General features: G+C 50.1%; 2 long non-coding RNA genes and 2 other non-coding genes across 4 annotated transcripts; 3 read left to right on the top strand and 1 right to left on the bottom strand.

Moving 5' to 3' along the window:
* Window positions 1–4,327: 4,327 nt before the first annotated feature.
* Window positions 4,328–6,415, bottom strand: LOC111821469 (uncharacterized). Its single transcript, XR_002824886.1, has 3 exons — window positions 5,959–6,415; window positions 5,136–5,337; window positions 4,328–4,595 (listed from the first exon to the last, which is right to left on the bottom strand). It is a non-coding gene; the product is annotated as an uncharacterized LOC111821469 (long non-coding RNA).
* An 11,783-nt stretch (window positions 6,416–18,198) lies between these two features.
* Window positions 18,199–18,289, top strand: LOC111821523 (small nucleolar RNA SNORD88). The gene has a single exon (XR_002824910.1). It is a non-coding gene; the product is annotated as a small nucleolar RNA SNORD88 (small nucleolar RNA).
* Window positions 18,290–19,056: 767 nt separating this feature from the next.
* On the top strand, window positions 19,057–23,334 carry LOC111821489 (uncharacterized). Its single transcript, XR_002824892.1, has 3 exons — window positions 19,057–19,233; window positions 19,702–19,732; window positions 21,181–23,334. It is a non-coding gene; the product is annotated as an uncharacterized LOC111821489 (long non-coding RNA).
* Window positions 19,526–19,617, top strand: LOC111821524 (small nucleolar RNA SNORD88). Its single transcript, XR_002824911.1, has one exon. It is a non-coding gene; the product is annotated as a small nucleolar RNA SNORD88 (small nucleolar RNA).
* Window positions 23,335–23,592: the final 258 nt, after the last annotated feature.

Below are 23,592 nucleotides of genomic sequence, written 5' to 3'. Positions count from 1 at the left end.
GGTCACCCACCCTCACCTGCATAGAGACTTCAGTTCTTAACACTCCAGCTCCCAAACCTGCCCAAGGAGCAGAGGCCATGCCTCTGGGGCAGACGCTATGCACCTGGAACCAAGACCACACCGTGGAGCCAAGGTAGCGCCCCTAGAGCCAAGAGCAAGCCCATGGCCAGAGCGTGCTCATTCAGTTGAAGACACACCCCTAGCCCAGACCACAGTGGAGCCAAGGCCACACTCAAGAGTCTAGGGGCCCAAGGTGCAGAGGCCATGGAAGATTAAATCAGCAACCCATGACAGGCCCCTCTGTTGTTTTTTATTCCTTCATTTATTGACTCATCCCTTAAACTAGTTAACTAATTTATTCCCTTTTGTCCTGTAACATAGCTCAATGAATTGTCTAAATTCATGAAGGATAGGAATCAGAACAAGCACAAAGCTGATTCCTATGAGGCAGAGGTCAGGTATAGCTCCACTTTCCCACTTCTCCATTATTTCTGACACCTGCTGTCCCTCCCACAGCACTCTACTTATCTGTTGGCTTCGAAAATTCGTTCCAACAGCCACAGAACTCGCAAACCATACTCAGTTATGTGGTTTATTAGGGAAGTAACAGGCTACAACTCCGGATCAGGATCAACTTGACGTAACAGAAACAGCTCAGGATCAGGTCAGGAAGCACACGAAGTCTGGAAGTGTCCCCAAAGTGTCAAGCACACATCCTTCTACTCTTCAGTGCAGGACAGCTTCTAACCAGGACAGCTCTCTCAGCTGCTCTCTGCCATCAGGCCTCTCTGCCATGGGACCTCTGTCATCGGGCTTGTCCATTGTCAGCCTCTCTGCTGCTAACTGGCCCAGCTCATAGCCAGTGGAGCAGTTTCAGGACCACTTGACTCTGACATGGCTCTGCTTCTCTGCCATCTAGTATCTCTCTCTCAACCAGGAAGCCTCTAAAAACTTTGTTGCAGCCATTTATATATCCTGATACTGTACCACCCTCACCAGCCAGAGTTCAACCAATCCTCAATTACCCATGAGATGTCAATCAACTCAGGTCTTGTTAATTACCAAAAAAAAAAGTATCGAACCATCAAGTTATTTACAGTTTAACCAGGAAAGGTAGATCAACCTGGGGAATCCCCAGGGCAAAAGTAACAAACCCTCTGGGGTAGAACACAAACTAGGAATGCCCACCCCCAGTTGCTTCTCGAAAGAACTAGGGCAAAGGTAACAACTCAGGGCTTAGGGAAAAAATCTCCCAAGCTGTTTTTCCAAAGAACCAAGGCAAAAGGACACATAAAGGAATTCATTGCACCACATATCCCCATTACCCACTCCAATCCCATCCTCCCCAGAGGAAACACTTCGTGTTAAAACCAGTTGCCCTTGAGTCAACCCCAACTCATTGTGTCCCCAGGTGTGGCAGAGTAGAACAGTGCTCCATAGGGTTTTCAATGGCTGATTTTTTTGGAAGTAGATTGCCAGGCCTTTCTTCTGAGGTGCTTCTGGGTAAAATTGAATCACCAACCCTTCAGGCAGCAGTCGAGCCCTTAACCATCTGCACCACCCAGGGACTCATCAGTGTATTTACTGGACTTCTTTTACCTGATTGTGCTTTTGTAGAATGAGTCTGTGTGTGTATGTACTTTTAATTTATGGACTGGTATTATGCCATATGTCTCACTTTTTCATTCAGAGCTAGATTTTAAGAACCCTCCTTGTAGCTGTGTGTATGTCTGGTGGGTTTTATTTTAAGGTTTGTCCTTGGTGTGTGTATGTCTGGTGCATTGTGCTTCCAACTTCTGCTCAGTGCTCCACTGAGTGCATCTGCCTCATGTCACCGTCCACTCTCCCAGGGTGGACGCCCATGCTGCCTCCATCTCTCTTCCCCCACAAGTAACATGCCATTAGCCTCCTTACGTGTTCTTGAAGAACCTGTGAGAAAATGTCTCCAGATGCTGCCAATGTCCACTGGGAGGCGGTGGGGCAAAACTGCCCCATTTGACAGTCACCTCTCTCTGTCCTCTTTCTCTCCCTGCCCCTGAACCCCCCACCTCAGGATGAAAGGTCAGGAAACTGGGGAGAGTCTAGCCTCAAACAGGTGGTCTCAACCTTCCAGGTGCCCGATGTCTAGAAAGGCCACATGACTCCAGAGCTTCATGCATATTTGATTTTACTGAGAGTAGAAGACAGACAGAGGTATTCAGGAGTTGGGCTGCCATGGTGTCTCTGATTGACCCCACATAAGGCATCAGTTTGGTGAAGACGGAGGGAAAATTGTAGATGCCACATGGGAAGTTGCCCACTGCCATGGTACCTTGTAACATTCCATCACAGATCAGTGGGCCCCCTTTGTCACCCTAGGAGCACAAAGGAGAGAGAGAAAAGTCAGCAAGGACCCTCATTATGTCTATGAACCCCTCAGGCCTGGGCTTGAAATCACAGACAGTAACTCCCCAGCTCTGGGGAAAGAGACAGTTGTCTCCAGAATCCACCCGTAAAGAAGATAGGGATTCCAATAGAGAGGACAGTGGCTGGAGCCCTGCCCAGGGGGGATGGCGGCACATCAGTGTCTAGTTTCTGCATAGGGGCAGGGTCCAGGAGGCCAGCCACTGCAGACAGGTCAGTGGGGAGGAAGAGCAGGATCCATCTACATGACCCTCCTACCCTCAAGGCTCATCTCAGATGTCACCCCACCCACGAGGCACTGAGGAGCTACAGAAGGACTGCGAGCAGGAGAGGGGCAAGGCCAGTTCTGACAGTAGAATGATCCACTGGGATCAGGTAGGAGATGGCTGGAGGGGGAGACTGCAGGCCAGGGGACTGAAGAATGCTAGGCGGGGGAGGGTCCAGGTGGGAATAAGGCCAGGCTGGGGCAGTGGAATGGAGAGGAGATGGTTAGAGCACCAGGGGGCAGCATGAACTGGGCTTGAGGATTGATCCATTGGGGAGGGGTAGGGATGAGACTGTCCAGTGACTAGGGGACTGGGGAACCTAGAGTGGAGGAGGGACGGGTTTGATGGAAGCCGCTGGGCTCAACTGGGACCTGGTGAGTGTTCTGAGTGAGTGAGAGAGTGTGTGTGGGTGTGGGTGTGGGTGTGGGTGTGGGTGTGGGTGTGGGTGTGGGTGTGGGTGTGGTGGGGGGATGCAGTGTAGATGTCTCCTTGAAGATGCTCAGCTGTGGCTCAGGACAAAAGGTGGGGATAATCCTTGACTCTTCTCTGCCTCTCCCTCCCCACTTGCAATCAGTCAGCATAACCTGTGGGCTCTCTTTCAAAGGTAGGGAGAATCTGACCCCTTCTCCCACTGTCCCTGGCACCACCCCAGGTCCAGCCCCCATCATCATTCGCCTTCATTGGCTCCCTACCTCTCCTCTCTCCCTGCGGTCCCCACACAGCAGCCAGAGGAAGCTGCTGTCACCCAAGTCAGATCCTGCTCTGCTTCTGTTCAACACCTTCCCACAGCTCCTATTTCTGAGGAAGAGCAGAGTCCTCACTGCGACCCATGAGGTCCTGCAGAATCTTCCCCCTTTTTCCTTCTCTGATGTCATCTCCTGGCCTCTCCTCCTTCATCACTCAGCTCCAACCACAATGGGTCCTCGCTGTTTCTCAGAAACACCAGGCCCACTCTGCCTCAGGCCCTTTATACTTGCTGTTCCCTACATCCTTCCCCAGGATTCCCACACGGCTCACCCCTCACCTGCTCCAGGTATTTACTCAGTCTCCGTTGTCCATGGGGTCTCTTCCTAACCCAGTCGTTTATCCCCCCAGCTCTTTTATCCCTCCTCTCTGCCCACACAGCACATCTCACCTCCTGACATACACTATCATTTATGTGTTATGCTTATTGTTGATGTCTGTTGCCCCTCACCAGAATAGCAGCTCAATGAAAGAGGGACTTTCTATGTCTTGTTCACTGCTGTCCTCCCTGGGTCTAGGACAGTGCCAGGCACGTAGTAGATACTCAGTAAATATGTGGTAAAGGAGGGAATGGACAGACTATGAAGTGGAATAGAGAGACACTGGTGGTACGTGGAGCGAGGAGTGGGAGAAGGGGCTGAGACCCTGGGCAGGGGGTAGATCTGGGTTCCCTCCCACATCCCTGCAGGTCCCGGGGGCAGCGGAGAGCCTGACTTACTCTGCAGGTGTCTTGGATGACCATCAAATTCCCATTGCACAGCATGAAATCCATCATCATGTGGATGTCAGGACTGCTACACTCGGTGTTGGACATGAGCATGCGGTCCACACACTGAGACTGTCTGAGAGTGACACTATGGGCCAGGGGAAATAGGGCTGTAGCCAGACCCCCATGGTTCCAGCATTTCCTCCCTCACTCCCAGGAGTCCTGGCACCCACTCTCCTCCTCCCTTAGGCCCAGGAGCCTGGGCTCCATGTGGCACATTCTGTCCCAGGTGGACATTTATCTGGATCGATGCTGCCCCAGCCTGAAACGGTGCGGTGCTCCCCACGTCAGGCTCCCAGGTGGACAGGTCCAGGACCTTCACCGCGTCTGTGATCTGGGTGGCCTCCTTCAGATGGGGCAGCATGAGGTCACGGCTGGTGTTATCTTCTGAGGTAATGTTTTCCTTTTCTAGGAGACTAAAATTGAAGTACAGACATGGGAAGCTATGGCTGACTTGGACAAGCTGAGTTGGGTCTTCTTGAGCTTTTAGGCTGTGACAGCCCAGTGAGACCTGGTAATTTCTAGGGGATGGGGGCAACGGAAGATAGGATAGAAGAGCAGGGGGGGAGGGCCCTAAAATGGCTTCTGACATCAACTCTCTGGAATTAGGCCAAACTTCACAGGTCAACAGCCCATTCTTCACAAGACTGCCCTCACTTCAGACACCACCCACAAGCTCGAGGGTCTCCAGGGCACCTCACTTCTGATCAGCTGGCCAGCAACTTAGAGGTTCCCACAGACTGACTCCGGTTTGACAATTTGCCAGAACAACTCACAGGGTGAAATCAGTAAAGATCTGTACTTATAAGTTTATTAGCGAAAGGATAAAAATCAGATCCTCTGAAGGAACACCTGAAGAGACTCCCCCAGAGACTCCTCTGAGATACCCTCCTCCCCCAAAAATCTCCAGAGATTCCCTCAGGAGAGCCCCATAGCCTGTTCAGGCTCCTACTGACCAATGACTTGGCCCACGTTGGCGCACTTGTTCCTCCTGCAGTCAGTCCAGAAGCCCAGGTAACCCGTGTAGGAGCCCTCAGCATAGGCCACGTGCCCATCGCCCACACTGAGCATCATCATGGCCGCGACGATGCTGAAGACCAGAGACCAGCCCCGCAGGATGAACTTACGGTCCTCCTCCCAGGGAAGAGACCAGGTCCTCTGGGAAACAAACAGAGTTCTGGGGCCTGGTCTGCCTACATCACTCTGTTGGATTCTTAGTCCCCATCCCCCCACCCCAAACCTTGCCTTTACCCCATTCTCAACCCATTTCCATCCCCAACCATCTCCTCTTCCTCACCCAAACCCCAACCACAGCATCATCCCATCTCTATTCCTACCCAACCCCGAACCTTAACTTTGTCTCCAGCGCTATCTACAATACCATCCCATCCACAATATTCTCTCCGTCCTAAACCCTAAACACAATCCTATCCCCATCTCTCACTCCAAATGCATCCCCATTCCCATCCCTAACCCTAACGCCAAACTCATTCCCCACCCACAACCTCATCCTAGCCCCAAACCTACTTGTTTTGTCTCCAACCCCAACCTCCATCCTGGGCCTGCCCTGACCCCTTTCTCACCGTATTTTGTCTTTACTTTGACACCTCTCTATCCTCTGACCCCCTCCCGAGCCTACCTTGACATCTCTTTGATCCAGCCCTGACCCCATACTAACCCTGCCCTGACCTCTCTTTATCCAGCCCTGACCCCATATTAACTCTGCCCTGATGTTTACTGATGCAATCCTCACCCTGATCCAGCCTTCAGGTCACTCACCCAGGGATAGAATGGGGTTCAAGTCCATGGCCAACTTCCTAACTTCCTGGAACCACTCCAACTGTCATGGAACCTCCCAGTGTCCCCAGCTGCCGGCTGAAACCCTGAGACCTGCCTGTGGATAGCAAAAGAGACCAAGAAACACAGAAGAAGGGGTAACAAGATCCAAACCCTATGGGACAGAGCCTGAACCCTGGAGAGAGACAAACCAGCTTCCAGGTGACCACAAAGATGCTGGGAAGGAGGGTTTGAGGCAGTTGGCAGGCTGGTGACTACATTGGGGACTGGCCCTGCCCAGCATCCCCTCATGTCCCAGAGGCCCCCATATGGCTCCCAGAACAGCCAGCCAGGTGTCCTTCCAACCCTTCTCAACAACCCCCACACCAACCCCCAAGACACTACATCAATTAGTCACAGTCGCCGGGTGAGTATCCAGGAGCCTCCACCAATTATCCACAGTCGCCGGGTGAGTATCCAGGAGCCTCTGCCAACAAGCCACAGTCGCCGGGTGAGTATCCAGGAGCCTCTGCCAACAAGCCACAGTCGCCGGGTGAGTATCCAGGAGCCTCTGCCAACAAGCCACAGTCGCCTGGTCAGTATCCAGGAACCTCTGCCAACAAGCCACAGTCGCCTGGTCAGTATCCAGGAGCCGCTAACTAGCCTAGGTCGCCGGGTTAGTATCCAGGAGCCTCCGTCAACTAGCCTAGGTCGCCGGGTTAGTAACCAGGAGCCTCCACTAACTAGCCTAGGTCGCCGGGTCAGTATCCAGGAGCCTCCACTAACTAGCCTAGGCCGCCGGGTTAGTAACCAGGAGCCTCGGTCAACTAACCAAGGTCGCCATGTCAGTACCCAGGAGCTTCTGCCAAGTGTCCAAAATCGCCGGGTCAGTATCCAGGATGCCCCATCAGCCATCTACAATCGCCGCTTCAGTAACCGAGAATCTCTGTCAGTTTACCAAACTCGCCACTTCAGTGGCCAGAGTGCTCTGAAACACAGCTCCCTGGCCAATCTCGAATCACTTACCCAACAGGACAACAGTGGCATCCAAGGCCCCTCATCAATAACTCAGAGCCTCCAGTTAAGCACCCAAGGCCTCCTATCACTAGCCCAGTCCAGTTCTGATGCCCTCTCATTGGCTACCCACAGCCGTGAGAGCAATGTCAAAATCATCGAGTCAATTATCTGGAGCTCCCAAGAGAATTCCAAAGACAGCTTTTCCAGTGCCAAACCCCTCCAAACTCCTCCAGACAGCAAGAACCACACCTTCCAGTCAGTCATCTCCCTTATGAGAGAGACTAGCAGGTGAGAGGCAAGGTTGGCAGGGATCCCCAGGGGAGGGGCAGCAGTCAAAGGACGGGGCCCGGAAGCATGGCTTGGTGTATCTGAGACTGGATGCTGGACCTAGGGCTTAGAAGCTGGACCTGAAGAGAGCATAGCATAGAGGCTGGACTTACTATTCAGCCTAAAGACAGAATTTGTGTGTTGTACAGTCTGGAAGTTAGACCTGGGGGCAAGGAAGCCTGGAGGCTGAGTCTCAGGGAGCAAATCCTAGAGGTGGGGTTTGAGGGATTCACGGCCTGGGAGATGATCAGGTGGGAAAGATAGTCTGAAGGCTAGACTGAGTGTGGCAGGGTTTTGCAGGGGGACCTGGGGTGGCCAGGCTGAGTGGCCAGACTGGGTGCTGATACTAGCAGTGGGTGGTCTGCTGCAGGTCTCACCGCAGAAGTAGCTGCCCCTTTACACTGCTGCCCTTTGGCTGGCAGCTGCTGCATGAGGCCAAGAAGATCAGCCGCATGGTGAGCCTGGCACTGAGCCTGGCCGGCATGGTGATCATCAGTCTCATCTCTCTGGGCCAGCCCTGGATGCACTTCCAGGTGCCACTGAGGCCCCCTGGGGACCCTGCTGGCTCCCAAACCTTCCCGATCAACACTATCTTCTTCGTGCGGTGCGTGGACATCTCCTGCCTGCGGGAGTATGACCAGAATGCTTGTAAGGCCTGCCCCATTCTTGCCATTACTGGGACTCATCTCTCCTCCTTGTTCCAGGGACCCTCTTCTCCTGTCAGGGGACAGTTCCTCCTTTTCCTAGGATGATCCTTCCTGCCCCTTCCCCCTCCCCATAGCCCTCTCTTCCCCTACTGCCCCTCAAGATAGCCTTCCCTGCCCCTCCCCCCCAGATGATCCCCCCTGACCCCTGGGATGAGCCTCCCTGCCCCTGGGATAGCCCTTCCTGCCCCGAAGATGGTCCTCTCTGCCCCTGGGATGGTCCACCCTGCCCCCATGGTTGTCCACCCTGCTCCCAGATGGCCATCACTGCCCCAGGATGGTCCCCCGTGCCCTTGGGCCTGGGATGGCCCTCTATGCCCCATGATGGTCCTCCCTGCCTCTGCCCCCAGGATGGCCCTCACTACCCTGGGATGGCCCTCAATGCCCCAAGGACCATCCTCACTGTTCTGTGCTCATCCTCAACTACATGAGACCCATCCTCACAATCCTCACAGACTTAGGATCTTACACACTACACTGTGGCTATCTTTTTCACTCCAGGGAACCTGTCTTCACACGTTCCTCAATAACACCCCACTTTCCATTGCCCAAGAGCCTGTCTTCACTGACCCAAGTGTATCCTCAGTGCTCAGGCTGTCTGCCTCAATACCCCTTCTTTAGACCTGAGTATCAATTTTATTAAAGTAAGGATGAAAAATATGCAAGGGAGGGGCCTGAGAAGACTCCCAGCCTCACTAGTGACCCTCTCTCCCATGGTCAGAGCCTGAGGGTCAGTCTTGGTGTTCCTGATACTCTCCCTTCCTGATACTCTTCCAGACTTGCTGGACTGTGCCTGGCTCTTCATCCTCATCTCCAGCCTCACTGGTTTCTGCATCTGCATCACCCTCCTAAATACCATCTTCTTTACTAGCTCCAACTTGCCCATGCTGGACTTCTCCACCTTCATCGCCAGCACCCTGACAGGCATGGCTCTGAGATCTTTCCCTCGGGACCAAGGCGAGGAATGGCTCATCTAGTGCCCATCACTATACCCAACCTCATCCCCACCACACACCAATCCCATCCCTATCCTCATCCCTCATCCCAACCCCATCTCCCTCCCAACCTCCAAACTAACCCAATAAAAAATTCTCAATCCCCAACCTAACTCCATCTCCAGCCCCAATCTAGCCTCAACTTCACCTCCCATCCCCATCACCAACAAATCTTAAATTCATCCACATCCCCTTCTGTGAGGTCTAAACCACTCCCATTACCATTCCTATCCCCTTCACAAATCTCAAACACCCAACTCAACCAATGCCTAACCATCCTCAACACTACCTTCAAACGCAACCCAACTCTATTGCCTATGAACTCAACCTGAAAGTCAACCCCAATCCCTCTCCAACCCCATCTTTTTCTCCTTCCCAATTCCCATCCCGAACCACAACCCACCCCATCACCCGTGAACCTTAACCTCAAATTCAGTCCAGCCCATTCCCAGTTCCATCCTCGACCCAATCGCCAATCCATCCCCATCACCAACCCCAACCTTATCCTTAATGACAACCCATCCCACCCATAACCATAACCCCATCCCTACGCCCAACACCTCAACCTTATTACTCAACAAAATTCAACCTCTACCAAAATCCATTTCCAGTTCCAAACCCATCCCCAATGCCATGCCAAATCCTGCCTCACACCACCACCACCAGTTCTGTGACTTTGTTCAAGCTACTTAATCTTTCTGAGCTGAAGTCTTCTCATTTGTAGGATCGACATAAAATTTCCTACCACGTGGAGATGTAGTTAGGATTGAATTAGAAAATGTCAGTAATTGATGGTACTCATTTAACTTTGCAAAAATCCTTACTGTGATAATCCTCCCTCTCCCAACCAAATAACTCTGAACTGATACTTTACTAGAATTATTTCATTTTCCATTTATATACCAAATCACACTTTTTAAAAAAAAGAGATTTTAATTTGAAAAAGAGAGTTACCGTGTTCCTGTCCTTTGCAACAAATGACCCCAACTTTTAGTTGCATCAAAATATTCCTGGAGAGTGATGGTAAGGCCAAGAACAGAGAACACTCAAGATCTTGTTTACTTGTTAGTAACTGATAGTTATCCAGTTTGTCTAACAGCTCTTCCTAATTGTTTAAATGTAAGGTACAAATTGGAGCCCTGGTGGCAAAGTGGTTAAGAGCTCAGGCTCCTAATTCAAGGTCAGCAGTTTGAATCCACCAGTTGCTCCTTGGAAACCCTATGAGGTAGTTCTACTCTGTATAGGCTTGCTGAGCTGGAATCAACTCGATGTCCATGGGTTTTTTTTAAAAGTCCAAATGGTAGAAAACAGCTCAGTTTTGGGTTTTTTTCCCAATGGGTGGGTTAAGTCATTTTCTTTTTGTTGTTGTTGTTGTTGTGATCCATAAGGTTTTACTTTTTTTAAAAAAAAAAAATTGAACAGCTCGGTTTTATACCATCTCCAATAAAACATTTGTCTATATGAAAATATCTGCCCAAGCCCCCATTTTATTAAACAGAAAAATCTCCTATATTATTTTTCAATAACAAAAGAAAAATTACTCAGGACTCCATTAGTTGAAAAAAACAAAAAACAAAAAACCACCAAAACAAGCCTTTTACTTTTCACAAACTATCTTTAATTCATTTCATTTCAAAATAGAATTAAGGTATCCAGAATGACTTCCAATGCTTCAGAAGCCCAAAATTAAAGACCTAATATAATGATAATAATCAGTTCCAATTTTTGAGTGCTTACCATATTCCTGGAGCTGTAACAATTTCAATCACTCCTTATGATAGCCCTATGATTCATTTTATTTTCAAATGGAATGAATTAAAGAAAGCTTGTGAAAAAGAAAAAGCTTTACATATGAGGGATCCAAGGCTCAGAGAGATAAAGTGGCTGCCCTATGGTGAGAGGCAGAGGTGGTATGAGAATCCCGGTCTGCTGGCCTCAAAGCCTGTGGTTTTGGACACAACCATTGCCTATTAAACAGTGGTTAAGAGCTCAGGCTGCTAACTGAAAGGTTGGCAGTTTAAATCCACCAGCTGCTCCTTGGAAACCCTATGGGACAGTTCTACCCTGTCCTACAGGGGCACTACGAGTCAGAATCAACTTGACAACAACGGGTTTTTTTGGTTATCGCCTATTAAAGACCAAGGCTCACACTTCCAATGTCCTTGTCAGGAGCCCATTTTCCTGAATTTGAGCAGAGGCACAGGGTCTGAGAGGTTAGAGAAAGTGTGGAAATAATAAACAAGAGCTTGGGAGCCATACAACTACAGGCAGGGGTCCTCATACAATTGATTTTCAGCTTCCTAACACCTGTGCTCACACAGTGACCAGCATGATATTGGGTGTCCTGTTCTACCTGCTGCAGGCCCAGGAGTACCTGCAAGAAGGCATGACCTACAGGCTGGGGCGCAGCTTCTACTTGGCATGGACCGGCATCCTCTTCTTCCTGATGACTGGTCTGGGGCTGGGGTGGGATTGGAAATACAGGATGAGGGTGGGGGTGGGTTTGCAAATGGTTTCAGGAATGCAGACGGGGATAGAGTGGGATAGAGTTGGATAGAGTTTGACATGAGGATGCAGTTGCTGACAGGGCTAGATGGGGGATGGGACTGAGGTGGCAGGTGGGATTAGGGAGGAGATGAGGTTGGGGATGGGCTGGGGTTAGATGTGGGAGTGAGTTTAGGGAGGGGGTTGGGGACACAGTAGGGGATGGGCTGGGCTTGAGTCTGGAAATGGGTTGGGAACACTGTAGGAAATGGGCTGGGTTTGGGGACAGTGTAGGGGATGAGTGTAGGTTGCAGTCTGCAGAGGAGGTTAGGGAAAGTGTAGATAGCGTAGGGGTTGGTTTGGGTTTAGGGATGGGTTTGGAGACAAGGTAGGGATGAAGATGGAACTGAGGATGGGTTTGGGGATAGGTTTGGAGATGAGGTTGGGCTTGGGGATAGGGTTGTACACAGTGTAGGGGATGAGGCTGAGTTTGGGGTTGGGGCTGATGAACTCTGCCTCAACCCCCTCTGCTCTCTTTCTCCCCCAGGTGTCATTTCCTACCTGAACTACATAAATTTCTGGTCCATTCTGGCATTCCAGGGCATCTGGGCTTAGGACACAGGAACAACCTCAGCCCTGGTCCGCTTCTGCAGCTCCATGTAAAGCACCTGACAACCCTGCTCTCCAGACTCCCACTCTCACCAAGATTCTTGTCCTTTTCCAGTGCCCTCTGACCTCCCCACCCCAGATTAACACTCTGTATTTTTAAGTAATCTGTATTTTTTGTCTGGAATATTCACTCAGTACCTGTTAAGTGTTCTGTGGAACTGTTTTCCCTCCCTGGTGCCATCCCTCGGGCTGCCTGGGGCAGAGGAATAGATGAGGAAGGGACTTGAGGCATAGACACCAGCAAAGGGGCTGGGCCAATGGTTCCTGGCACACACAGGGTACTCAATCAATGCTTATCAAATGGCTGATTCTCCCCAAGTCCTTTGGGTTCATCCTTTATTTTTGCAACTTGAACAATTTGCCCCTCCTAAGGCAAACCTGCCCTGCACCCAAACTTCTCTCCTGCCCTTACCAGCAGCTCCTATCCTACCAGTACTTCTTTCTTCTTCCCAAAGCCCCCCCAAAAATAAGTGTGTTGTATGTAGCAGACTTTGCAGATGGTTTGAGGCTAAGGGAGAGTTCTTTGCTGAACAGGCCAGGGAACCTAAGTACAAAGTAATATCATTGCTTAGGTCCCTCTGCAAGGCCTTGACCTGGGGTTCCCGTCTATCTCCCTCTCGCTCCAGGTTCTGAGTCTGAGATCTGCCACTTACTAGCTTTGTGACCTGTGCGAATGTGTTGATCCATCTAGGTCTCAATTTCCTCATCTTTACAATGGGGATAATGATTGTACTTTAATCCAGACAGGGCTCAAAATAACCCATAGTATGTGCCCTTCAAGAGTTATTAGAGTAACCTTTCCTCTTGTCTCCTGCAAGGGCTCCCAAATTCATTTAGTTAACATAGACTGAGCTACAACTACATGCCAGACACTAGATCTATAGCAGTGATCAAACAAAACACAAATCCTTGTCCTCATGGAATTTACATTTCAGCGGGGAAGGCAGAAAATATGTCCATAAACAAACAGATAGTTGTATGTTAGGGGTTAAACCCATTACCGTAGAATCAATTCCGACTCATAGAGACCCTATACGAAAAAAAATTGCCCCATAGAGTTTCAAAGGCTGTAAATCTTTATGGAAACAGACTGCCACATCTTTCTTCCACAGAGTGGCTAGTGGATTCAAACTGCTGAACTTTCTGTTAGTAGTTGAGCACTTAACCACTGTGCTATCAGGGCTCCCTTGTTAGAGGTTAAGAGCCATGAAAAAAAGAAAAAATAAAGAAGGGTAAGTGAGAGGAGGCCAGGAAGGGAGAGGCCTGTTTATTATACAGAGTGGTCAGGGGCCCTTTAAGCCAAGGTGACATCTGAACAGAGACATGGCTGGAGGGAGAGCACCATGGGCATATATGGAGAGAGTTCCAGGCAGAGTGAACAGCAAATGCAAAGGCCCTAAGGTTAAAAAAAAAAAAAAAAAAAGTACTTGACAGGTTCCAGGACCACAAGGGAAGACAGTCTGCTAGGGTAGCTCCAGTCAGAAAGAGAGGAAGAACACGAGGTCAGAAAGAAAAGGGGCCATATCTTGGAGGGCCTTGCAGACTACAGTGAAAAAATAAACCAAACCCACTGCCTTGAGTCAAGGCCGACTCATAGCGACCACAGTGAAGACTCTGCTTTTACTCGGAGGGAGGAGCCAGTGAAGGGTGTCCAATTAGAGAGGAATGTAGGTCTCCTCTTCTTCAGATCACAAAGTTTAGGGAAGAGTCACTAAAGGGAAGAAAACAACCCAAATGACAAAGTGGACCAGCTAAACAAAGTATGGCCTATTCACACAATGGAATACTTTGATATTGTTTAAGAAATGAGGTGGTTCAGTGTGTACTGATGTGGGAATGTTACTTATGGGACATATCTGGGGAGAAACAAAAATTATCTACCCATGTGTATGTATGTTTACAGCCAGCCATAAAGTACAAAGTCCACACCAAATCGTTAACAGTGACAACCTCTGGGAAGTGGGTTTAGGGTAGAGGAGTTTCATTTTTTATCTTTGAAAGAAATTTTTACAATCATGTCAGCTGAAAGACACTCCTCAGATCTCCCAGCTTACCAAGAATCCAGGCCCTCAGGCTCAGCCCATCCAAACCTAGTTCTCCCTCAGATACCGACCCAGGAGTCTGCAGCCCCCGGACTTTCGTTCCTCAGATCCAGTAGGCAGGGGCCCCCCGGCTCCCTCCTCTCTCAGACCCAGGAGCCCCGGCCTCTCCTCCCTCAGACCCGGGAGCCCCGGATCTTCCTTCCTTAGACCCTGGAGTCCATCTCTCCTGACCTCCTCCTCCCTCAGATTCGGGAATCCACAATCCCGGACCTCTACTCCCTCAGAGCGGCCCTGCGTCTCTACTCTGGCCCCGCCTCTCACCGCGCAGGCTCCGCTTGTAATTTGTGTCACGCGTGCTCGTTCTCAGAACAGTCCTCAATCTCCGCACCAGCCACGCCCTTTACTCCGCGGCCGGGACTTCGTGTGAGACACGCCCTTCAGCGTCGACCTCCACAGCTCGCGCCACCGGCGCGCTAGCAATTCCAGTCGCTTCCCTTTCTGGCCCCGCCCGCCCTCGGGGGGTCCTTCCTCTTCACCATCCGTCGTTGGGGCTGTCCGCAGCACTGCCTGATGCACTCGACAAAACAACCGTCCCCAATATTTCCAGGATCCTTTTTGTCCATCTCCATGAACAGCGTCTGCTGACCTGTTCAGGAAGCTTGTATTCGAAACAGGCGTTATTCCCTTCTCCAAGCACCAACGCGGGGTTTCCGACACCGGCCATTGTACAGGACGCTTCAGGCGGTGTCCGGAATGGCGCTGGGGGTCGGGCCTTGCGAGCGGCGTGGTCTATATAAAGTGGGGCGCGCGGCAACATGTGCACGCTTTGGAGAAAGTCGGCGTCCGGTGAGTTTGTAAGCCTTTGTGGTCTCTTTTCGTCTCCGGTTTTGGGCGTTGGCTCTGAGTGCGCGTGTCGCGAGTGCCCGGTAGTAATCATATCACCGCATGGACGAGGTCGGGGCCGTCTGGAAGGGGTCGGGGCGGGGGCTGGGGCGAGCCCAGGGGTCACCTTTGGGGACCGCATGGCGTCTAGATAGGCGGGAGCGCCGAGGGGAGGAACAAGGGTTCCTGCCGCCGCAGCGGACTGGGGACTGCCGAGACCGCTCCACATCCGCTGCTCAAATCGCGAGTTTCCGCCATCTTGTTCATCTTCTTTTTTGGGGCGTGTGGTGGGGGGTGTTTTGTGGCACTAAGTTTTTGAGTTTTTAGTCTCGTGCCAGTTACAGGTGCTTCACCTAGGAAATCGCCGCCTTTTTTCGATTCCAGGCGGCTGGCATTTTTGTGCAATTTGGGTGTGGAGGGGGAGGGGTATTGGAGTCTGCGTAGGAACAGACAGGGTATCAGGAGTTTCTAAAGAAGTGGGATTGGGATCTCTAGGTGAATTATTGCGTTTCAGAGAACCGGGTAGAGTTTTCTTGTTGATTTGTGCCCTCTAGGCGATTCGGACTCCACATGACAGAGTAGAGATGCCCCATAGGGTTTCCAAGGGTGTAAATCTTCACGGAAGCAGATTGCACGTCTTTCTCCCGCGGAGCGGTTGGTGCGTTGGAATCGCTGACCTTTCGGTTAGCAGTCGAGTACTTAACCGTTGAGCCGCCAGAGTTTTTCAGGCGTCTCCTTTGGAGAAAGTAAAAAACCCGTTGTCCTGGAGTAGATTCCGACTCACTGGCGACCCCCACGTTCGCAGAGTAGAACTATGCTCCTTAGTGTAAAATAAAATTACAAGGTTTGCTTAATGACGAGAGTTCCCCTTCCTCGTGACACTAAAGATCATCTAATATCAAAAACCTATTGAAATAAAAAAATTAGCCTCTAGCTATACTCTGAATTATAATCTTTAGAAGTGACTTGTTTTGTTTTACATAATTACATGTAAGTGGTCTCATTAACTGAAACCAAAATGGGACTGGTTTCACCATTCATTAACTTTCATTTGAAGTTTATTCTTTCAGAAAACAATCGAAGAATAATGAACATGGTCTGTTTCCAAGAACTCTACAGGTTTTGTGCCTATGGCTCACTCGTCTTATAATTGTAACTGTTTAGCAAGGTTTCTGTTTAAACTTTGGTAATGTTTTGAACACATACTGTTCCATCCAATCAGAAATTTTGTCCAAAGTTCCTGGTAAACTTGTATATGTTGTGTGCCATCCATTCAATTTCTACGCATGATGATCCTATGTGACAGAGTAGAACTGCCACATAGGGTTTTCTTGGCTTCAGTTTCTACGAGAGCAGGTTGCCGGGTCTTTCTCCTGCAGAGACGCTGGGTGGGTTCAAAACCCAGCCTTTTGGTTAGCAGCTGAGCACTTAACCATTGCACCACCAGGGCGCCTTAAAAATTGTATATAAAAGCACAGTGAAAACCTTAATCAAAGCACTGAACCACTGCCCGACAGTCTATTAAACCTGCATAGCAATCTGTTAATGGTGCTCTGAGTTTGATTTTTTGATAATAAGGTATTCAGGGCTGTGATCTTTCACAAGTAGATTGCTAGGCCTGTCTCCTGAGATGCGCTGCCACTGGGTGGGTTGGAACCACCAACCTTCAGGCTAGTAGTAGAGCAGTTAACCTTGTGCACCATCGAGGGACTCCAGGAGTCTACTTAGGAGGAAGTAAAAAACAATTGCTGTGTAGTATATTCCAACTCATGGCAACCCCCACGTGTCAGAATAGAACTGTGCTCCATAGGGTTTTCACTGGCTTATTCTTTCAGTAGTAGATTACTAAGCCTTTCTTCTGAGGTGCCTCTGGTGGACTCAAACCTCCAACCTTTCAGTTAACAGTGAAAGCAAATGAGGACTTTATTCATCCGTAGGAGTTCTCTGACACGGTGGCTCCAAATACCAAAGGGTATTTATTAAATTAGTTTTGAGCTAATCAATCCTTAACCTCTTTTTTTTAGTTTGTGTTTTCAGTGAATGTTTACACAACAATTTAGATACCCATTCAACAACTTCTACACAAGTTGTTCAGTGACATTGGTTACATTCTGGTTGTTCCATTTCCATTAATCTAGTTTCCCTGCAATCCTTAATCTCTTTTTGAACATCTGTTTTCTGGCCAATGAGCAATGCCACGCCCTGCCAACGAGGCCCAGCCTGGAAGCATGGAGATAATTTTCTTACACCCCCACCACAACCTCCAAGAATCCCCTCTTGCAGAGTTTCTCCCTCAGGCAACCACCTGGAAGACTGATGACTTTATCCTGTTTCCATGTTACAGGTGGAAGGCTTTTTCTCATCCATGCTTCATTGACATTCATTTCTTTTTTGTGCCTTTTTAAACTTTTTATTAAATCATCAAACATACAGGAAAATATACAGCGGTGTAATGAATGGGTGTCAGTTTAACAATTGTAATGTTTTGCCATGTCTGCTTTGTGTTTAGTGTTCTAAAAGTAAACTTCATGTTTTGCCTAAAATAGTTAACACTTGTGTCTCTAAAATGACACTTTTTTCTTTAACTGAATGCGATTGTCCCCCTTAACGGTACTTTAACAGAATTCCTTAATGATGTCGTTTAATACTTATTCCCTGTTCACAGTTCCTAGATCATCCCCCAAAATATCTCTCACAGCTGATCAAACCTCGTTGCGGTCCAGCGTACTGTGTGTCATATTACTTACATCTTAGGTTTCTTTTCATCTATAATAGTTGCTGTCTCCTCATCCTCTCCAGTAGGTTCTTTAAGAGATTTTCATCTTGACGGCTTTCCCTATTTTAGGGTTACTGGCAGGTTTGGCCAGTGCTGAAAATCTGTAAAACTAGGCAGTGGGGACACGGGGGTCCTCTTCGTGTAGTGGGTTTGGAGGCCCATCCCATGAGGACAGTCCCCCCCTCCACCCTCCCTGGACTGTGATGCGGGGGTTGCAGTGTGGGGAGACGTTGGAGTGCCTCTGGGGAAAGCTGTGGTCATTTATACCCTTCTTGACAGATTCAGGTCTGGTAGCTCGGCCTCTGTCCCAAAGGTGAGAGGCCTTGGGAAATGGCTGCAGAGGTCCAGGGCCCCCATGATGTCCAGCACTGGGCTCTGATCACCCCTGAGGACACAGTGCCCCCCAGGACCTTTGACATCTGGGGAACTGAGGGGCCCTGGCTCTGGGGAAAGTTTTGACGGTCTCTTGGGCTTCTGAACCATTTTTTGTCTCCCCCCTCCCCCAACCAGTCCTTCCTGTGTTACAGGTGCAGAAGCTCAGCCGCCATCCAGCCACCTCCATCTTGGTAAAAAGCCTCGCTCCTACCTCTTGTCTCAGACAGGCCTTTGGGCAACTTCACACCAAATATCTCTGGGATCTAATTCATGTGGCAGCAGTCATATTCAGGACTTACATACATAAGCCGTCTTGTTATAGCTGTGGAAACTCAAATCACGTGGGCCTGGGTCCAAATCCCAGGTCTTTATGGGCTTGGAGATGTTGGTCAAGTGCTTGCTCTCCTGACTCTGTTTCTTTATCTGCAGAATGGGCATGCTTCGTCAGGAGCGGATAGGCTAGAGTTCTGTCGCCAATAGTGTGGGGGTTGGGGGGTAGTGATGTTTCTTGCCTTGCAAAGATACAAATTGAGTAAGATGAATACATGTGCTGTGGAAGAAAAAAAAATTAAGGTATTTGGTGGTATTTAGGTTTCAGGTAGGAGCTCTGGTGGCACAAATGGTTAAGCATGCAGCTGCTAACTCATTCAGCTGCTCTTGAGGAGTGCTGGTGGCACCATCATCAAGTGCTCGGCTGCTCTCAGGAGAAAGATGGGGCAGTCTGCTTCCGTGAAGATTATAGCCTTGAAAACCCTATGGGGCAGTTCTTCTCTGTCTGTGGGGTTGCCGTAAGTCAGAATCAACTTGATGACAGTGGGTTTGATTGGGTTTTTGTTTTCCTGCTGGCTGCTACTTGCCTTATTGCCTGCCGATCTTGGGATTCATCAGCCTCCCGCAGCCTGCTGTCTGACCTGCTGATCTTGGGTTTGTCAGCCCCTGCAGCTACGGAAGTCTAGAGAAGCCTCGCCTGACCCGCAGAGTTGGGACTTGCCAGCCTCCACAACCACGTGAGCCACTTTCTTGAGATAAATTTCCTTCCTTCCCTCCCTCCCTCTCTCTCTGTATGTATATGTACACATATACATGCTTGCCTGGTTTTGCTTCTCTGTAGAACCCAGCCTAAGACAGCATTAGAGGCCAGTCATGGCGCTGGGGAGGGGGTCTGCCTCGTAGTACCCCAGGGGCCACATGTTGGTCATTTTTCCTGCTTGGGTCTTTGAGATCTCACCTGTGCTGTCCCTCTCAGGACTGCAGGCAAGTGGCTTTGGGCCCCAACTGAGGAGGGGAACGAGGGCACTGGGGCCCCCATGATGTCCAGCACTGGGCTCTGACTGACCCTGAGGACACTGTGCCCCCCTGGGACCTTTGACACCCCGGGGTCTGAGGGGCCGCGGACTTGGGGAAGGGCTAGATGTGGGTGCCTTAGTTGCCCTCCATCTCACCAGCCTCTTTCCCCTACTCCTTTCTGCCTACAGGTGGTTCCTCCAGGAGTCGGACACCATCTTGGTAAGAACAGAAGAGGCTCCCTCTTACTAACAATACCTTAATACTAACTTTATCTTAGTTGAGGAGAGCTGCCATAACACAAATGCCACAAGTGGGTGGTTTTATAGAACAAGAAGTTATTTTCTCAGTTCTGGAGGCTAAAAGCGCAAATCAGGGTCTTAGCTGTGTCGGTTCCTTCAGACTCCACTAGTTTCTGCTGTCTGCCAGTGATCCTTGGCAAATTCAGAAGTGATTAAGTTTAGGATCAGCCCTACCTTGGTGTATCCTCATTAACATAACTAAAGAAAGCTCCCTATTTTCACATAGTCATGGTTACAGGGGTTAGGACTTTCGTGTTTCTATTTGGGGACACAATTCCGCCCATAACACCTTACGATAACATGAATTTGGTTGTATTACAGGTATAATAGACTAATGTTTAGCACTCAGCTCTGAGCCAGGCTCTTTCCTCTGCACAATAACCCTGTGAGTAGGTGCAGTTATTCTGCTTTTACAGCTGAGGAAATCAGGGCACAGAGAGGTTTTAATTTTGCACATGCTCACCTCCCTTTTAGGAGGGGGTGCTTTACATCTGCAACCTCTGCAGGCCTTGCGGGGTCTGAGGTGTGATGTTGTCGGGTGCCGTGGAGTCAGTTCTAACTCATAGCAACCCCATGTGATACAGTAGGACTGCTGCATAGGGTTTTCTTGGCTGTGATTTTTATGGAAGCAGATCTCCAGGCCTTTCTTCTCCAGAGCTGCTGGGTGGGTTTGAACTGCAAAACCTTTTGGTTAGCAGCTAAGTGCTTAACCATTGCACCACCAGGGTTCCTTGCAGTGTGATGAGTGTTCTCTATATTCCCTTCTTTACAGCTGAAGAAACAGAGCCAAGGAGATGAGTTTTGATTCATAGCTCTGCCACTTTTGGACCCGGGGGGGCCATTGTGACTTGGCACATAGATCAGGACGAGGCTGCCCATGTATGTGTTGGGTGGGTCAGTCTCCCTTGCCAATTCCTGGGCCTGACCCCTAGAGCTTGGGGGATTGGGGCCCAGGACCCTGGGTTCGTAACTGGCTCCCCAGCTGGTATTGACCAAGGTCACGTGGAGGGGTGGCAGAGCTGGGGATAGTGAGCCCCAGCCTTTGTGACCCCAAAGTTGTTGTCTCCTACCTCCCCCAAATGTGGCATCCGCTGTGCAGAGATATTGGGAGAGGTGTAGTGGCAGGGAATCTGAAAGCAGGCCGATGCAGGAGGGGCTGGGAGAGAAGCAGATGGGCTTGATCAGGGTTCCTGCAGCAGCTGCATCTAGGGGCCCCCACGATGTCCAGCACTGGGCTCCCAACTGATCCTGAGGACACTGCCCTCCCTCTCCCCCCACACCCCAACCTTTGGCTTCTGCAGGTCTAGGGGCATCAGAGAGGGCATGGCTTTTTCTCCCACCCGACTCATGGCCTGTGTCCTTCCCTAGCAGACCCAGCAGAGCCATGGCTGACAGCACACTGGTGCTCACCTACCCACGCCGAGGGAACCACTACTACACATTCACCAATCTTATAACCATCTCACGTCGCTTCAAGCAGCACTACAAACCCATGATTGTCTGGATACTGCAGGTGTATGACAGGGGGGGCCAGGCCCTGTCACTGAACTCGGAGGAACTGGTGATCCTGGGCAGGCTGACTGGTGATACCCTCTTCAACTGCTACTGCCAGACCCTGCAGGGAGGATGCCAACTGCTCCTCACCTGGCTGGTGAGGGCCTGGTGCCTGCGAGATGCTCCCATGGCCCTGGGCCACCCTGGAGGAAGGCATATAGCAGGTGCATGAGCTGGGCGTGTTCAGCTGGATCTACTATGACCCATGACAGATGCACCCGAGGAGCTGCATCCATTGCTGGTTGCCATGGTGGTCAAGGGCCAGACGGTGCTAGAGGCAGTGAAGGCGATCTAGACCTTGGCCGACATCGGCCTGCTGAAGCGCGAGAGCCAGCCCTGCTTCCAGGCCCTGCTGGTACCAAAGTCCACACGCACAGACGTGCTGGGCTGGCTGCGCGGCCACGGTGTGCTCCGGGAGAAGGTGGAGAAGCAGTCCACCGAGGCATTGCTGGAGATGTGTACCAGGCAGGCCAAGCTTAGCTGCAGCCACCCTGCCCATGGGCTGCATGAGGAGCAGTCCCTGCCACCGCCCTACGGCGACGGAGGCAGAGAGGAGCCACCAAAGCACCATGGCTAGGCCTCCCTCTGCTTGGGCACACAGAGACTACCTAGCTTGGCCCCTCAAGCTGGCACTTGGGGGACAGGGCCAAGGGAGACTGATGATACTCAGGGGAGATGGGACAGGCAGTATACGTAGGGTGGGCGCGAGTCCCTTCCTGTGCATCCGTAGCCACGAGACGGGCCAGAGGCCCTCCACAGGAGCAGGCCACACCCTGACAGCTCAGAAGAGAAGAGTGTCCTCACCCCACTTCAGTGTCCTGAAGGCATCACTGGCCAGAGCTTGATAGCAGAGGGCAGCAGGCAAGAGTCCTTGGGGGCAAGGTGTGTGGTCAGTTCACTTCTGCCTGTGCAGCAAAGGGGGTGGGCACAACAGTGCCCCTACTTCTCTGCCACCTGGCCCTGAAGTACTGCAGGCCAAGCGGGGAGACCCTTGAAGTACTCACTTTTTCTGTAAGGTTTTTTAAAATACAACGTTTTTACGTAGTACCTTATTTTAAGGATTATAGGATAAGCAATTTCACCCCCACCATCTGTAGCACTATAGTATGTGTCCCATGGGGAACTGACCCCTTCCTGGTGTCGTTTAACTCAGTGATAGAATTAATTAGCCAATGCACATTATAAAGTGTAATCTTAACATGTGGGGTAGAAGGAGTATTTCTTTGGCACCATGAGGCCAGAAACAACGGCCTCAACACAGGATGGTCTTAAGCTGCAACTAGGTTTGAAGCCTGCCTTTGCCTTCTACAAGAGACAAGTTGGCTTCCTATGAAAGTTTTTTTAATTGCTTGTGACAGAGTATAGACACCTGCGTCTTAGCTCATGTAAATAATCTTGCTATCTTAACTGAATCCCTATTCATTCCCATCTAGCCAGATGGGCAGTGTTCACATTTCGAAAGGTTTCCAGTTAGAACTGATTTAGTCTCCTCCCTAACCAAATGGTCAGCTTTTACATTTCAAGAACTCCAGCTAGGGTTGAACCGGCAGGCCTACAGTCAGTCATTAGACCGCCTACATCAGGAATGTTTCCATGGCTGGCTTTAGAAAAAATTGCTTTAATCCATTTGTATTGGGAAATAAGAGGTTGATGTTAGGCTAGAAATAGATGTTTGGAAAGTTTGTAGCTTGACAACCCCTTGTAACTTTTTCCTTCCTTCCTTCCCCTGCACCCTCTGGATGTGAAACCATTTTGCTTTTGTTTGCTCTGCTTAATAAATACCTCATTGCTCTCCCTGCAAGGCAGAGCACGTCCTGCCTCTTGAGTGCCCATGTGGTTCTCCATTTTGCAAAATGATCTTATTTTTTCATTCAATAAAATTCTTATGATTCCTAGTGGAGCATCAGTCTAGTGTTTTCACTAGGACAAAGCCTTCCTCTTTCCTCCTCCTCCTTTTCACGTGCATTTCAGCAGACATTCCCCCCTAGTCTCTGTTATATGAATCTGGGACCCCTGGTCCGCATTTTTCCCTCTCCTATGATGCAGTGACCAAATACATCACTGTTGGATAGGAGCCGTGGGGACCAGCTCACAATGAACCCTACTCTGTTCCTCATCGTGGTGTGTAAGTAATAAAAGCTGGTGCCTGAGTAGTGGTGGTAACCTATTTGATCCAAAGAGCTCTGCATTAAATCAGGTTTTCTTTGCAAGGGTGTATGACACTTT

Source organism: Trichechus manatus, unplaced genomic scaffold (assembly GCF_000243295.1).
Source record: "Trichechus manatus latirostris isolate Lorelei unplaced genomic scaffold, TriManLat1.0 scaffold00087, whole genome shotgun sequence".
NCBI classification, from domain to species: domain Eukaryota; kingdom Metazoa; phylum Chordata; class Mammalia; order Sirenia; family Trichechidae; genus Trichechus; species Trichechus manatus.
The sequence above is the reverse complement of the archived record's forward strand: the minus strand, read 5'-3'. Positions and strand labels throughout refer to the sequence as shown.